This window comes from Podarcis erhardii (genome assembly GCF_964252035.2).
Source record: "Podarcis erhardii genome assembly, chromosome: 1".
Classification (NCBI taxonomy): domain Eukaryota; kingdom Metazoa; phylum Chordata; class Lepidosauria; order Squamata; family Lacertidae; genus Podarcis; species Podarcis erhardii.
The window spans coordinates 44,299,347-44,312,326 of NC_138497.1; the positions used below are offsets into that span (position 1 = coordinate 44,299,347).

At 42.9% G+C, this 12,980-nt stretch overlaps 1 protein-coding gene across 1 annotated transcript in view; it reads right to left on the reverse strand.

The window, feature by feature from the left end:
- Positions 1-10,299, reverse strand: part of LTK (leukocyte receptor tyrosine kinase) — a 117,121-nt gene extending 106,822 nt beyond the window's left edge. The window contains exon 1 of the mRNA XM_081858566.1: positions 10,279-10,299. The gene's annotated coding sequence lies outside the window, so the exon portion shown is untranslated. The remainder of the gene's footprint in view (positions 1-10,278) is intronic.
- Between the last annotated feature and the right edge of the window lie 2,681 nt (positions 10,300-12,980).

Genomic DNA, 12,980 nt, shown 5'->3' on the forward strand with positions numbered 1-12,980 from the left:
TCATACTGTTAAAACACCCATGGCTAAAGAAGCCAATCACAAGCATCTTTTACCCATTATGATTGTTTCTTGCCATTTCCTTTGGCTGTAGATGTTTCCACAGTACAGAACAAGTGGGTTCCAAGCCTCCTTCTTCCACAGTGAACGAGACACTAAATTGCTTGGCAGGTTTCTAAAACTTTGGAGGCTATTCAGTGTGGATTCCACATAGTGCTTTGTCGAATCTGAGTCAGCTACATTGCAGAGTCACATGGTTTCACCATGAATCAATAAGGGAACAAGGCACATTGATCTAATTCTAATAAACACATTCTAATAAACAAGTTATGCATAGAGGGGAGGTGCCCCATTGAACAGTTTGTCCCCATATTTATTGCTGTTTGCTGATCAGTCCATAACTAAAACATTTCCAGTGAGCATATATGCTCAGCAATAAAACACTATTCTGCAAAACAAGAACATCTTGGAAGCATGGAGAGCATTGGGAAAAACCCAACATTTTGAGTATAGCAACAACAACAACAACAACAACAACAACAACAACAACAACAACCACCCTCCTGGCAAATTTCTCCCCCACACTTTTTAACATCTATATGAAGCCACTGGGAGAGATCATCAGGAGGTTTGGGCTGGGTGTTCATCAGTATGTGGATGATACCCAGCTCTACCTCTCTTTTAAATCAGAACCAGTGAAGGAGATGAAGGTCCTGTGTGAGTGTCTGGAGGTGGTTGGAGGATGGATGGCGGCTAACAGATTGAGGTTGAATCCTGACAAGACAGAAGTACTGTTTTGGGGGGACAGGGGGTGGGCGGGTATGGAGGACTCCATGGTCCTGAATGGGGTAACTGTGCCCCTGAAGGACCAGGTGTGCAGTCTGGGAGTCATTTTGGACTCACATGGACTCACATGGTGTCCATGGAGGCACAGGTCAATTCTGTGTCCAGGGCAGCTGTCTACCAGCTCCATCTGGTACGCAGGCTGAGACCCTACCTGCCTGCGGACTGTCTTGCCAGAGTGGTGCATGTTCTGGTTATCTCCCGCTTGGACTACTGCAATGCGCTCTACATGGGACTACCTTTGAAGGTGACTCGGAAACTGCAATTAATCCAGAATGCGGCAGCTAGACTGGTGACTGGGAGTGGCTGCTGAGACAATATAACACCAGTCCTGAAAGACCTACGTTGGCTCCCAGTATGTTTCCGAGCACAATTCAAAGTGTTGGTGTTGACCTTTAGAGCCCTAAATGGCCTCAGTCATGTATACCTGAAAGAGCGTCTCCACCCCCATCGTTCAGCCTGGACACTGAGGTCCAGCGCCGAGGTCTTCCTTGCGGTTCCCTCACTGCGAGAAGTGAGTTTACAGGGAACCAGGCTGAGGGCCTTCTCGGTGGTGGCACCCACCCTGTGGAACGCCCTCCCATCAGATATCAAGTAAATAAACAACTACCTGACTTTTAGAAGACATCTGAAGGCAGCCCTGTTTAGGGATGTTTTTAATGTTTGAAGTTTTATTCTGCTTAATATTTTATTGGGAGCTGCCCAGATGGGCGGGCTATAAATAATAAATTATTATTTTTATTATGAATAATAAAAATTGCTTGACAAAATGCAATCTAGTAATCTCCCAGCAAACAAATCAGGATGAATGCTCAATAAACATCTCACCTGGAAGCCTCCTATATTGCCACTTTGAATATCAACTGAAAAATAGATACAGTTTTTCAGACTCTTAAGCTTAGGGTCATGGGTTTGAGCCCCACCTTGGGCTAAAATAAAAATAAAAATTCATGCATTGCTGGGGGTTGGACTAGATAACCCGTGTGGTCCCTTCCAACTCTACAATTTTATTATTATATTATTCACTGTTTCCAGGTGGATGCTGCAAAAAGATGTTATTGCCCCAATAATATTTTTTTAAAAAAAGACAATGTCAAGATATATCTGTGCTTGGTGTGATTTTGAATATTTGGATCTCATTTATGTCCACAATCCTATTAAATATGCAAATCACAGCATTACTTATTCACACATAAAAATAGCTGCAAAATCAGTGTCCATAATGTGCTTTCCATAATCCTGGCAAACAAATAATTGATTCCGTCCCGTTACAGCTCCCCTGTATATTTTGCAGTGGCCCGGTACTCTCTTAGCCACCCCCTAATGTCATAATAATCATTCAGCTCATATACCCTCCCCATGAAGCTTCAACAAAGGTCTCACTCTTACTGAGCAGCAGCAAGCGAATTGCCATTCTTTTCCTTCTGATCCTGGTAACTGCCTATCTGCCAGACAACGCAAGCTTTTCATCATGCAGGGAACAAAACAAGCAAATTTGCTTCGGGGGATTTTTGAGGGATAGAACATGTTGTAGAGGCTAATTATCTGGTGTGTGGAAATGGGAGTTACTGGATGAGGGATTCCCTCTGCATGGACAGGGAAGACTTAGGCAGAAGCAGTAACAACAAAGAGAGGAAACATCCCAAAGATGTGAGAAAATATCCCTAAATATCGCCCTTTGATCTCCGACACAAATATTTGGTGCAACTGCATTTAAAGTACTGTGGGCCCTAATTCCATGCATATTGAGCATGGCTATATATCCACCCCTGGGTTTGTGCCTACTGTTGAGGGTTGAGGGGAGGCTGCATGCTTGAGCCCCTTTCTAATTTCTGGATCCAGCACAGATTCAATTCCTGGCATAGCTAAACTAGCTTTCTGGTGAGGTAATGGCCCTCTAAGTATGGGCCATGAAGGGAACAAAGGAAGTGGCTCTGTGCCAGATGCCGAATGGGTCCCCCCCCCCTTCAACTCACTTTTAGTTAGAAAGACAAAGGCCAGAGTTGGGATTTCTGCCTGCAAACTGTAAGTGAGAAGCTGCAGGCTGGGCAGCTGGGAGAAGCAGAGCCTGTGTACACTTGAAAATGTTGGCAGCATTAAGATAAATTCAACAGTGTAAAAAAGTTTTGATGGATGTAATAATGGAATACTGAATGGTTTGGTTTTTGTAAAATATGCAGGGATTTATGATATGCAAAATGAACCATGGAAAGAGAAGAAGGGAAGTCATTGATATTTTAAGGATGCTTAAATGAGTTTTTTAAATTATAAAACAAAATATAATAATAATAATAATAATAATAATAATAATAATAATAATAATAATAATGTGACCCTCCGGATATGAATTAAATTCGTTCCGGGGGTCCGTCTGCAACTCAAAATGTCCGTAGGCAGAGGCGCCACATTTGCACATGCAGCAAAACCCAGAAGTTACGTACGTATCCAGAGCGGTACATAACTATAGGGTCCACTGTAATAATAATAATAGAGCCTGATTCCTGTTTGAGTACAAGGCTGTAGCTATGGGAGAAGAAAGACCCTTGTGGGGTGTTAATTTTGTGAGCCCCTCCGTCGCAGGCTTAGGTTGTATAAATGTGTAAATAAAGCATATATCATAAAGACGCCACAGTCTCCGCTATCCTACATTCCAAAGGAAACACTGGGTAAGTGCTTCGAATCCCAGAATCTCACACCGCTCAGAGATTGGGGTGGTGTACCACAACATTGTGATGACACACTTTTAAAAACAACTCACATCAGATCACAACTTGCAATTGTTTGCATGCCCACACTTCACAGTTGTTAAAGTTAACAACGTGAAGCGTTTTAAAAATAATAAAAAATGAACCAAAACTAATTTGAACTCATTCATGAAATGTAATTCAAAATAGTTTTAGGCTGTTTTTCTTGGCAGATACCCATCCAAATCGACTTACAGTAGAAAAGAAAAAAGAAAAGAAGAAAAACCTAAGTTTAAAACAACCAAGCAACACCCTTCATAACCTCAACTTTCAATTTGCTACTTAGATGGAGCAATCTCATTGCAGTTCCCCTGCACTGCAAACGGTTCGGCTAAATGACCCTTTGGGTCCCTTCCAACTCTACAATTCCACGAGTCTACGATTCGTGCCAGGAGGAGTGGCTGCTGTGATTTGTTTCGGGAGGTCTCCTCCCTTCTGCGAGCCACCTGCCAATTCCTGAGACATTCACCCCTTGCTGCTGGAACTCAAATCAGTATAAGCCGTGAGGTGACCTGGCTCATCAGATGTCCCAATGTGTAAAAACCAAGCAAGCAGAAAGTATCAGCCCAACTCTACAGATTTAATCTTGGAATGGCTCCTGCCTGCTTTCTTTTACTATCCTAATTTCCTATTCTTTTAAAATCCCAAGGTGATGTTATCATAGAATCATAGAATCATAGAATCACAGAGTTGGAAGAGACCACAAGGCCATCGAGTCCAACCCCCTGCCAAGCAGGAAACACCATCAGAGCACTCCTGACATATGGTTGTCAAGCCTCTGCTTAAAGACCTCCAAAGAAGGAGACTCCACCACACTCCTTGGCAGCAAATTCCACTGTTGAACAGCTCTCACTGTCAGGAAGTTCTTCCTAATGTTTAGGTGGAAGTTCTTCCTAATGTTTAATGTTTATGTAATTTCCTATGAGAGTACTCCACCCATTCATTCTCTTGAACAAATCTTAAAAAACAAATTTGTTTCAACCTGCATTTAAAGTGTTGCAAAGTGTTCGGCTTTAAACTGCTGTTCTGCTTTCTGTAAACTGGGCTGATTTTAATTTTTTTAAAAAACAACAACTTTTTGCTGTTAATTGTCATTTGCAAGCTGACCTGGGAGGCTCTTCCCCTAAAACAGATGTGGGCAACCTCATTGCTGAACTACAACTCTCAGCAGCGCCAACAAGCAGAGCCAATGGCAAGGGGCGACTGGAAGTTGTAGTTAAACCACATCTAGAGGGCGAAAGGTCCCCCAAACCTGCCCTAAAAGGGGTGTATCTGTATGCATATATTTCTCTTTCTATATATACCAATATATAATGTCATTGGAATTCTGAGCTTTTGATATCTCTGACTCTGTTTTTATTCTTGGCTTTATTAATATTCATGATTCTTTTCTTTTTTAAAAAAAATACTTGTACTGTAGTTTTTATTATTGGTTTGAGTGATATTGATTTTTTATACTTATAGGGAGGGATTCAATGTCAAGCTCTTCTTGATTGTTCCATCAGCACACATTTCTGCTTAATAAATTAATGATACAGTGGTACCTCAGAACTTAATTGGTTCTGCAGGTCTGTTCTTAACCTGAAACTGTTCTTAACCTGAAGCACCACTTTAGCTAATGGGGCCTCCCACTGCTGCCGCGCCGCCGCTGCACAATTTCTGTTCTCATCCTGAAGCAAAGTTCTTAACCCGAGGTACTATTTCTGGGTTAGCAGAGTCTGTAACCTGAAGCATCTGTAATTTTATCATTTGTAGCCCGCCCATCTGACTGGGTTGCCCCAGCCACTAAAAAAAACCCTATCCTATAAAAGCGGCCAATGCTTCCAGATGGAACAATCCCCCCTCTACTTCTTCCCACATGCTGTTCTGGGGGTTCTCCAGACCCGCAAGGGTGGATTTGGGGAAGACACTTGGTGTGCAAGAGGAGATAAGAAAAGGTGGGAAAGCCCCATTAAACTAGCGGCAGTCCTTGCACTAGGTTCTGCTAAAGCACCCTGTTAACTGAATCCTGGCCATAGTTTTTATTTTCTAAGCCGCTTTGGGTAAGCTTTGCCCAGAAAAGCAGCAAAGACATATTTTGGAATAAAATGCAAATAGAAGCTTAAGTACTTAAACAAAAACAAAAAACAATAAATAGTATTTCAGTGCCACAAGCATAACAACAACAATTTATTATTTATACCCCACCCATCTGGCTGAGTTTCCCCAACCACCCTGGGCGGCTTCCAACAAAATATTGAAAATACAATAAAACACCAGACATTAAAAACTTCCCCAAACATACACATTCTTCCCCTACATCACGGGTGTCAAACACAAGGCCCGCGGGCCGAATCCGGCCCGCCAGACCTCATCATGTGGCCCGTGTAGCCGCTGCCGGCCGCCAGCCTTCACCTTTTATTCTCGCTTTTTTTTTTTTTGACACAAGAAAGCCGCCTCTTCAGCGCATACGCGGCAGCCTACAAGCCAGAGAACGTCTGCCCTCTAGCGGCGCCGGCCGTTCTACACAGGAAACCTCCACTTTACATGCATTCAGGAAACCTCCACTTGTTTTTATATTGAGCGCATGCCATCCTGTGATGACAGATCCAACGGCTGCCTGAACCCTTCTCTCCTGTACTGTAAGTACATATGATGTATGTGGGGGGGGAGGGGGTCTGCTTATTAGGGGGGGTCTGCTTATTATTCTGCTTAAAAGTCTGAGCGGTAAAAAAAATAATACTGTCTGTTACCAAAAATCATTTTTCAATAAATTGTACAATAATTGTACATTTGAATATCTCCTTCCATTATTCTGACTATGTTTCTGCTTTCAGAGCTAGTTATTACTTACATTATTACAAAAAACAGTAATAATTGAATGCAGTGACAATAATTTATGATAATAAAGAGTGGACACATAGTCCTACAGATACAACCGGCCCTTTGAGGGTGACCAAACTGCTGATGCGGCCCCCGATGAATTTGAGTTTGACACCCCTGCCCTACACCCTCGTGCTGTGGCCCTGTTCTGTTTCCAACGGAGAGAGGAATTAGAACTGGGGGAGGCTTCTGGAAGACTTAGCTGTTGTCTACAACCAGTTTCTATTTTATGTAGCACTTTTTAATTTGCAAACCGCTCTGTGGTAATTTACGGTGCTTGCCCTTCCACCCTCATTCCCAGAGGCATTCTTTCCAAGAACACTGAGAGCAGAGGTGGCAAGGCTTTTCGGTTGTGGAATTCAAAAGTCGGCTGCAGGGTAGCAGCGCCACCTCATACATTATGGTAATGTGATGCAATCTTTGGAGACTGTTTTTGCCGCACCCCAGAAACCTATAAATTTGTCTAGGCCAAATGTGTGTGTAAGGGGGACGGACGGACCAGATTTTATTTTTTTTAAGTGTAATTTGACTCTGAACAGGCTACCTGAAGCAGCTCAAAAGGTACCTGTGCTCCTCCTGAACATTGCCCACTTCTCCTTTTTCACTTGTTATGCTGCACCATTGGAGACCAGCTGGCCATAATTTGTAATTAGGGAGGATACACCAGAAGATTGGAGTAGTATTGCAAGACAGGGCCCACAGCTGTCTTTTTTGATTGATTTTGACTGAGATGATGTGATGGGCAAGCAGCCACTGTACTGATTTCTCCCACGACCATCTTCCTAACTTGGAATGGGAAGTGCCAGTCATTTTAGGATTGAATTGGGAATTCCCAGATATGTGCTATTGTGCAATTCCTGGTGGACACTTTTTTTAAAAAAAGATGGATGCACTGCTCAGCTGATTCCTGAGGGCATGCCCTCTTTGTGCAAAATTAACGTGTTCAAGTCAACGAACCAGAATTCAAGGACAATGACAAAAGCGACCATCTACAGATATGGATAAGAACAAGCAGATTTGATCTTGAATTGCAAATATGCATCTGGGTGGACCAATGAGGGCAAATTCGAACAGGGGGAAAAACACATGGATTTCATGAAGTGAGATCCAGATGAAATGTGATCAAACCCTTAGTTGGCCTATTTTGGAAGGGAGTGGGTTTCCCCCAGTGTATACCTAACTTACTCAGGAGTAGGGGAAACTTCCAAGTTCCCTGCCTACTGACAGTCAATTCTCAGCCTAGCATTCACTCTTTACTTCTCCTTAGTGGCACAGAAATTGCAATTTTCACACATTTTAAAGTCTAGAGATGAGACTGATGTAGTCAGATAATGTTTGAAGGAAAAGGCTATCAGATCTGGAAACCCCCTGGGAAGATGAAAATTAGGAAGGATACATCTAATTCTTTCCAGTCAGATGCACTTGTGAATGAGTATGTGAAGAGAGGGATATCATGACATTAGTTATTCCAATCAAATATATGGGGTTCTGAAAGCAAGGGAAGTAAGCCAGTGGCCCCTCTAGATGTTGTTGGATTATTATCCATGTTAGGTGGGGAGGATGAAGTCCAACAGCATTTAAGAGCGGCACAGTTTCCCACAAACCTGTCTTAAAGCAACAGGCTGCTTGTGTGCAGGCCTGCATTACAAATTCTGCCCAGAGAAAAGTGCCCCCTAGCAAAGATGCTGTCTTGAGATCCTCCTAGGAGAACAAGTCCCGCAACCTTGCTGCCACTACTGAGTAGGTCATGTAGGTAAATACTGTGGGATAACCAGTCAACATGCTTAAATATAATTAATGCATGAAGGGGTTAATACCATAGAACAGGCTGTCCTGCCAAGCTTAGCGGTCCACTTCCCTTCACCTTGGGGTGAACTAGGTAATCAAGGCTTTGTTCCCCTTTATGGCCAATGGCCATAGCAACATAAAACAAGCAATATATACAATTAAAAAGACAACAGTGGGTTCCCCTTTCAGTATACTTGAGAAGCCAGCGAATGAAAAGGTTTGAGCTGGTTGCTCTAGCTCAGATGCATGACTCTTACAAGCCACTCAAGTTCCTATCTAATAATTTACGAACTTTCACCACTTTGTAACTAAACCCAATAGCATATATTTCCACACTTTACTTTGCTGCATGTTTTGTGACATCCTCATTTAATTGTATACTGCCCTTCATGGGGCGGTTCCCAAGATAAAAACACTAAATACAGAATAAAAACAAAAGCAAAACAAAACAATACCCCCCCCTTTGCTGGGATTCTCTCATCAAAGAGTATGTGCCCCAAATTTTGATCTTGACATCAATGAATTATCCTTTCTATATACCTATTTTTCCACTGAACCACAAATACTCACCAAATGGTACTTATTTTATTTGTTTATTTCAAAGAGTTACAGCCCAACCCTCACTTGTGCTAATACCTGGGCAAGGTACAACATAAAATTATAAAAAGCATTTTTAAAAAAGTCTTTAAAAACTGACAAAGGTAACTAAAAACAGTCAAGCCTAGCAGAAGGCCTATTTTTAAATTTTTATTTTTTAAGCCTGAATAAATAGGTGTGTTTATTCTAACCTGGCACCAAAATGACAACAATGCTGACATCTGACTCTCTTGTAATGGCAAACAAAGTATTCCACAAATTGGGTGTCAGTACAAAGAAATTCATTCATTAATTTGTTTACAGATATTTGTTTTATATAAGGTATTTATAAGCTGCCTTGAAAGCAGACCTCAAAAAGTGATTTACAAACGATTGTTACAACTATATGGCTCAATAATAAAACCATTATAGTGGTACCTTGGTTGTCAAAAGGCTTGGCTCCCGAACGCCGCAAACCTGGAAGTGAATGTTCTGGTTTACGAATGTTTTTCGGAAGCTGAACGTCTGACGCGGCTTCCGTGGATTCCGATTGAGTGCAGGAAGCTCCTGAAGCCAATCGGAAGCCGCGCCTTGGTTTTGAATGGTTCCGGGAGTCAAACGGACTCTCTGAACGGATTAAGTTCGACAACCAAGGTACCACTGTACTTTAAAACAGAAAAGGCAACTGTTGGTTTAGAAGAAGCTGTATATGGTTCTTCTCAGGACAATAAGGTTTTTCAGAGGCCTCTGTACCAGAGGACCTCCTAAGTTCATATTTTTAACCTCACTCCCTTACAAAACAGCTGTGAGTCAGTAGTGTAATAGCATTATCGTATTTACATACTGTGTACTGACAAAACGGAAGGGCATAGTTCAAGTAAGAAAGCCAGACTGTTAAAGTGGAATTTCTCTCTGTCAGTAAGTCAGCTAGTTACACTCACAATCAACTATTTCTGTATTTTTACCAAACGTACTTCAATTAATGTTCAGAGATTTCAGTTTGAAGAAGTCAGACTTTTGAGCTCACAGTTGTTTACACCTTGTGCTCCCTGCATGAGTTAAACTCTAAGTATGTAACAAGAGGATTCTATATCAAGAAATATAAAAGCAACTTTCAAATATGAAGCACCCGTATGCTCAGCTTTCTAAGTTTACAAAGTTGTGCAGGTACAGTGGTGCCTCGCAAGACGAAATTAATTCGTTCCGTGAGTTGTTTCGTCTTGCGATTTTTTCGTCTTGCGGAGTGCGGTTGTAAGAAAAAGGAAACAAACTCGCAAGACGTTTCCGTCTTGCGAAGCAAGCCCATAGGGAAAATCATCTTGCGAAGCAACTCAAAAAACGAAAAACCCTTTCGTCTTGCGCGTTTTTCATCTTACGAGGCATTTGTCTTGCAAGGTACCCCTGTATCTCACGAACATGGGATGTTTTGCCTCTGACTAAAATGCCTTCCCAGCGCCTCTCTCCTTACCTCCTTCTGTTGCTCTCTTCAGTCCTCAAGAAGTTTCAACCACACCTAGAACTCCACTGGCTGACTGGGCAAGAGGTGACACCTGCAGAGAAATAACTGGGATTTAAAGGCACCCTGAGAGGACTTGGTACCCTAAAACATTAAGCCAAAATGAATTAGGTTGCCCCTTCACTTTTACGCATACAGGTCACTGGGTATAAAAGAACAGACAAGTGGCAAACTAGATTTCCAAAAGGAAAAAGTGATAAAGCAACCTTGTTTATCTATCTTAATAAGCTCAGGGATAATTCTAGATTCTTGGACACCAGCATTATAATAACAAATATTTTACAGTTAAAACCTTTTGTTATGAGTGGGGGGTTAGAGTTAGAAAGATAAAAAAGAGTTGAACGCTGAGACCATACACACACACACACACACAGAGAGAGAGAGAGAGAGAGAGAGAGAGAGAGAAGAGAGAGATGCTTGATTTCTGCTGAAATCCAAGGCTGCAGCTATGGCAGAAACAAGACCCTTTTGGGGGGTTAATGCTGCAAACCCCTCCATCATGGGATCAGGTTGCATATTATGTATAAATACACCATATATCATAAATACACCACAGTTTCCACTGTCCCTCATTCCAAAGGAGACACAAACCCTGGGTAATAATAATAATTTATTATTTGTACCCCGCCCATCTGGCTGGGTTTCCCCAGCTACTCTGGCCACCTTCCAACAAAGGTTAAAAATACTGCACATTTAAAAAAGTGCCTAGAACCCCAGAATCTCACACTGCTCAGTGATTGGGGTGGTGTGCAACCACATATTATTGTACTTGTGCAACTGCCTCTTCTCTTTCAGCTCCTCCCCTCTTCACATTTATTTATTTATTTGGTGCATTTGGTATTACAGTTTTATTACCAGCAACCAGTCTTCTTCCACATATGAGTCCCTCACCTACACATTTTAGCCTCACAACAACCCTGCTGAGGAGGTTAGGCTAAGAGAGAGAGAGAGAGAAAGAGAGAGAGAGACACTGACCCAAGGCCACTCAGTGCAAATTTGAACCTGTTTTTTGCCCACAACTAGGCAGACATTCCAACCACAACACAACACTGGCGATTATCTACGCTTGCTGGAAATTTGGTCCTCTTCCTGAAGGGCCTCTTTCCAACCTGGCAACAGAGGACTTTGAATTTCCCAATGCGGTCGGGAACCAAGACAGCTGTGGCACCTTCTCCTTGGTCCTCTTATTTGCATCCTTCCCTCCACCTGCTGTGCAGCACACCTGGAGTCCTGATTGCCAGATCAAGAGGAGCTGCAGTGAGCTTGCCTCCCACTACATTATAAAATAAATATCAGCTAGCAGGTCAAATGCAACCTTCTAGGCCTCACTGTTTCCCCCTCAGGTCCTCCTCATGCCACACACTTTTTACCTCATATTTGCAGTGCTTTGCACTCTACAGTGGTACCACGAGTTAAGAACTTAATTCGTTCTGGAGGTCCGTTCTTAACCTGAAACTGTTCTTAACCTGAGGCACCACTTTAGCTAATGGGGCCTCCCACTGCTGCCACACCACCACTGCCACACGATTTCTGTTCTCATCCTGAAGCAAAGTTCTTAATCCGAGGTACTATTTCAGGGTTAGCGGAGTCTGTAACCTGAAGTGTCTGTAACCTGAGGTACCACCCTACTTGAGTGCTTTTGCTTGGCTGGATTAGGAACCTGCCTTATACCGACCATGGTCCAGCTAGTAGCTAACAAAGTTTATTAATAACTTTACCATGGAAGCTTGTAAGGCAGTTTTAACACAAAGATGACTCTCTGTCAAAATCGCCCGCCACTCAGAGCACGAGCAACATGTACCGTAAGCTGTGGAGGGAAAACAAGGAGGGGAAAGCTGGATGGGCACACATAAGGACTCCTCCCTAATGGCCCATTGTGCAGCTGGCCCATGTGAGCTGAACCCTGTGGGGATCCTCTGTGGATGGGCCCTTTGCCCAGAGTGCAAGTGGCCCCATGGTTTTACTCTGACACCAATGGCAGGTCAAGCCTTTCTCTCAGCTGCAGCCATGCAAGCCCCACCACATCTATAAACAAGAGCAAGATTTGGCAGGATATCGGTTTGAAAGCTGGGCTGGGAGTTCATTGTGTTCCGAGCACAAGCCAAGTGGAATTTCAGCTGTGTTTTATGCTGCATCAGGAGAGCAGCGGCGGGAGCAGCAAGAGAAAACATTAATTCTGAAGATGGTTTTTCACACTAGCCTGGTTGCTAATGATTAAGGTGTGGCAGCAGATAGCGCCCCCTGCTGGGGCAGCATGGGAGCACAGCCAAATGCAGTCATCAAGTCGCTAGGAACCGGTCTGAGCGCCTCCTTCTTGACCCAGGCAGATGAAAGCCACACGCTGCACTAGCTACAGTTTTGTAATTATAAATCAGCATGGGGGATGCAATTACCAAAGGAAACAAGGCTGGGCTATTTTCTAGCACCAAGTTACCAGTGAGTGCAACCAGCCTCTTTAAGAGGCATGATTGATCTCGTGTGTTTGTCTGTGTGTGTGTGTGTGTGTGTGTGTGTGTGTGTGACACATAGGCTGCAATCTTCATCTTGTCTGCATAGCAAGACCAAGCTGCTATGCTAAGTTGTTGTTAGCCAACTTCAACACAACTGTTGAAGTATTCCAGATTCCTGCTGCTTCTTGGTTTTAAACCACCACT